Below are 4,634 nucleotides of genomic sequence, written 5' to 3'. Positions count from 1 at the left end.
GCGCCCGGACGCGTCACGCAGTCATGTCTGCGCATCTTTCAAAGTATACTCAACCGCGGATGCCTGAGTTCGACACATGCGCAGTACAACGTTTTTCTATACTCTACCAGACATCGGAGGGCAGCACTGAGATGGGACATTTGCTGGGCATGATCGGAGAAGAAACATAGTGCATCCATCATTGCAACATAGTTTGGAAGATACACTAAACAAGAATCTAAAACGATGGAGAAGGATATGCAAGTTTACTCGTCTTGGAAGAAGTTTCTCTTTGTTTCAAGCGTGTTGTTTTTAAATTGCTCTTTCCACAATCTTCTTCGTCGACACTGTGCTCAGTACTGTGCATATTGCTACCTAGTGGACTCTTCTGTCCTGCTTGCACATGCGCTGTTGCATGCGCACCGTCTGCGCAGTCTCGAAAATTACGTCATGTGGATGGTGCACGAACACGGACGGCCGAAGTATACCTGGGGCTTAAGCAACAAAGCTCAAGAGACAGAGAACATGGTTTAACGTTAAGGAGATACGGTTAGGAATATTGGTTCACAAATACTGAAGTGTAAGTAAGGATAACAGGGATCGGCAAGCACTTATTTCCAGGGATTTCAGAACAGCGTAACTACGCTGAACAACGATATTGCGTCATCGGGCAGGCGTGGCCTATTTGATAATCTGCATAGGTCAACGATCATGTGCAGATTGGGAGGAAAGCCGTTTGCTTAAATTGCTTCAGATAATGTTAGTTGTCCGAGATGGTGGGTGTTTTTTCAAATTATATTCATACTGTTACAACTTAAGATAACCTTCAGTTACCTAGCTTCAGTGAAGCATTAACGAGCAGATACACAATATATGCGATAAGCCTTATTGTCTTAGTGTGGAAAAAGTCATTTTTACAGGCTAACTTTGTGTTTAACTATTAAACTAAATATCCCCATTAGCTTCAGACACGTAAAAACATGCTAATTAGCAATGTTAATGCTCACATAAAGCATGTAACATATCGATAGGTTAATAACGTAATATATAACAAACACAATTGCAACACGGTTATCTCATATCACACCACCTTAAAACACATTTTCTGTATTGTTTATTTACTAATTAATTTCAGTTTAAATGCTAGGTTTTATCACTTACCTGAAAATATCAACCGGGCGGGAAATACCGCAACGATGCCACGTCATCCAGTGGACTTCAATTTGATTGGATCTGGAGCCTTCTCTTGTATTTGTATCGCTGATTAACCATGTGGATGGATGATAACAGGCATCTGAGCCTACCAGTACATTCGAAGTGGATGATTTGATACAAAATGTAGTGAAACAGTAAAACAACTTTCTGTTCAAAGAACCTTATTAAAGGATCACTGTTTCCTCAAACATATGAAGCAGAATTTTAAAGCTATTTTAATGTAGATAATAATAAGAACCATCCTCAATAATTGACCACTCTGGCTCATGGGAATGTAATGTGACACTGAAGACAGGAGTAATGATGCTGAAAATCGAGTTTTGATCAGAATAAATGACATTTTACAATATATTCAAATGGAAAAGTTATTTAAAATAGTAGTAATATTTCACTGTTACTGTTTTCACTGTATTTCTGATAAAATAAATGCAACCTTGGTGAGCATAAGAAAAAAGATTTTTTTTTTTTTTTTTTTTTTTTTTTTTTTTTACAAAATCTTCATTTCAGATTTTAGCAAGTAAAGTGTAAACATACACACTTCATTTCATTAGTAGGTTGACAATTACCATTCTCTGCATAAACCCTCTGTCTAACAAACTTTGTTCCAGCCGGTCTAGATATTCAGTGGATGCAAGAGGAAAGATGCCATCCTCTTCTTCGTTCTGCATTTGGGGGTAAAAAGCGCCTGTTTCCCACTAGAGACTGGATCAGTGAAGTCAGGTGGTTGATCTTCAGGTCCATTTTCTCTAGAGTTTCTAGAATTGTCCTTTCTACAGCTGCAGTACAAAAGAACATTTAATTTGGCATGTAGTTTTGATTAATAAAATAATGCATTTTACAGTTTTTTTTTTTTTTTAAGTTGATAAATAACTTACATGTACATTGATTTGGTACAAGACTCAAGACTGGATTTTCCTGTCTCACGCCAGAAGTAGCTGTAAGTAAAAATTTACTGTGAGGTTTTCAATGTTAGACGTATTGTCACGTGTGCCTCTGGATGTTACCAAGAACGTGTCTGGGTTACATTCACTCTAAATAATTTTTGAGTTGCGCTCTTTTCCTGGTTTGCTTAAAAGGCTAGTTCACCCCAAATTCACCCCATTTATTACTCACCCTCATGTCGTTCCACACCTGCAAGACCTTCGTTCATCTTCAGAACACAAATTAAGATATTTTTGATGAAATCTAATAAATGTCAGTTCCTTCATAGACTGCTTTTGCAACAAACACTTTGACTCTTCAGAAAGTTTATAAAGAGATCAGATTGCTGAAGAGACTTGATCGCTTTATATGATGAACAGATTCAATTTAGGTTTTTACTCGCTTGTAAACTTTGATCATTGATCTTACCAGTGCTGATGCCGCTCTCTCTCCTATTGCGGTCTTTGATTCTGAAATTAGCTAGCTGATGATCAATAAAATGCAGCTCATATCGGTTTCTTTCGTTGACGTGTAATAAATTAAATTTGCATATAGTGCAGAAATTGAAGATCAGATTTATATCTGTTTTGCAGTGACACATTTATGTGGCCAAGTGTAAATAGAATTGTCCGATCTGTAAAAACGCATGAAGTGACCAGATGTAAACAGGCCCTTTATGATCGTTTTGAAGAGTCAAAGTTTCAGTTGCAAAGACAGTCAATGGAGGAACTGACATCTCTCAGATTTTATCAAAAATATCTTAATTTGTGTTCTGAAGATGAACAAAGGTCTTATGGGTGTGGAACAACATGAGGGTGGGTAATTAATGACAAATCTCATTTTGGGGTGAACTAACCCTTTAAAAGACACACTGGAGCTGAAAATGGGGGAGTTGGAAAGTAAAAACTTAAAGTAAGCTGAGGCTGATGGTTTTCATGACAGCATAAAACATATTGATATAAATATAAATTAAGATATTTTTGATGAAATCCAAGGGTTTCTGTAGTCAACATGACAATCAATTCTGGGAAGTTAGTATCATTAATTTTGTAAGGCACTATGAATCAAATGAACATTTGTATAGCATGTTTCTTAAGGCAGGAACACACCAAGCTGACGGTCGGCCGTCGGGCAGTTTTTGTTCATCAGCCGACTAAGTTTTCTCAGTGTGTTCTGCACCGTCGGCTGAAGTTGGTCCTCGTTGGCTTTTTTTCGGCCGATTCGACATGTTGAATCTGTGTCGGAGCTCGTCGGTCCGTCAGGCCATCTGATCATTCTGATTGGCCGTTCAGCTACTGCCACCTGCTGGTACAGAAATGCATTTCATCTTGCGCAGGCGCAGAATGACGTGTTACTTGGCCGTCGGGTGTCGAGTGTCGGTTTGGTGTGTCAGGCCAACTTTGGACACAGACACTGCCGACGTGAGCCAACCCCGCAGTCTGCTTTCGTCACCACTAGTTCGTCGGCGTTGGCTTGGTGTAGTTTGCCAAATCTTACAAAATGGTTTGAGGGAGTGCTGTATGACTGTGTTTAAGGCTACATAAATATTGAAATACTTCAATTGTTTTAAAAAGATCCAGTGTTGTGCTAACAAACTCTGTGTTGGTTATATAAAAATGGAAACCTCTCCCAAGTTTCTACTGTCAAGGAGATTAGGAGTTGATGACTGAATTTAAGTTTTAGGGGTGAGCCATCCCTTTATGATTTACACACTGAAAAAATCTTTTGCGTACTCAACACAAGTTGTGAAAATACAGTGCATGTATCTCACCTTCACAAAGGTATTCATAAAATGAGCCTATCTTCTGAAGGTAGTCCTGGGCAGAGGTGGAGAGTGTGCAGCGAGGGGTTCATATTTCACACTTGTTTTCTTTCTTTTTGGTCTCCTTTCTCAAGCTGCAATGAAATGACAACATTGTGTATTTGCTGTTTAAAGTAATAAAAAAAAAAAAAAAAAAGCAAAAATAACTAAGCATATTAATTATTGAGAGAATATAACATTATTAATGACAGCATCCAGGTTAATGCCATTCAGGATATTTAACTTCATAGTGAGTTTAGCTTTTGTGTACCAAGTATGTGCAAACAGGAAAGGCTCATACAGTAGAAGCAAAACTCTTCTATTTAGAAAAACAGCAAAAAGATGAATCTGATGCCATGAGGGTACAAGAGAACTTTTTGAAACATTAGTAGCTCGGGTTTAGCACTTACATTGATAAGACTGTGTAACCACTGTGCAATTGGACAGATTTATTAAACTAATAAAAGCAGAACCTTTGTGATTATATGACCAAATGGGTGAATGCTGCACATACATTTACACTTGACGTGTGTACATTGTAAAATGCTTTAATGAATGTAGTATGAATGCAGTCCATTTGTTATTTCTCGTTTACTTGATAGGAAAGTTTGATTAGTATATTGCACCTGTGATTCTGTCATAATGCATGCCTGTATTTGTTATGAACTCAGAATTGCATTGAAAAACGCGGCAGCGTGTGCTGTATATCACTTCATAT

General features: G+C 37.9%; 1 long non-coding RNA gene across 1 annotated transcript; it reads right to left on the bottom strand.

The window, feature by feature from the left end:
• Positions 1-956: 956 nt before the first annotated feature.
• Positions 957-4,261, bottom strand: LOC127509000 (uncharacterized). The gene is made up of 4 exons (XR_007929084.1): positions 3,887-4,261; positions 3,225-3,417; positions 2,070-2,129; positions 957-1,970 (listed from the first exon to the last, which is right to left on the bottom strand). It is a non-coding gene; the product is annotated as an uncharacterized LOC127509000 (long non-coding RNA).
• Between the last annotated feature and the right edge of the window lie 373 nt (positions 4,262-4,634).

The sequence above is a fragment of the Ctenopharyngodon idella genome, chromosome 3 (assembly GCF_019924925.1).
Source record: "Ctenopharyngodon idella isolate HZGC_01 chromosome 3, HZGC01, whole genome shotgun sequence".
In the NCBI taxonomy this organism is placed as follows: domain Eukaryota; kingdom Metazoa; phylum Chordata; class Actinopteri; order Cypriniformes; family Xenocyprididae; genus Ctenopharyngodon; species Ctenopharyngodon idella.
The sequence above is the reverse complement of the archived record's forward strand: the minus strand, read 5'-3'. Positions and strand labels throughout refer to the sequence as shown.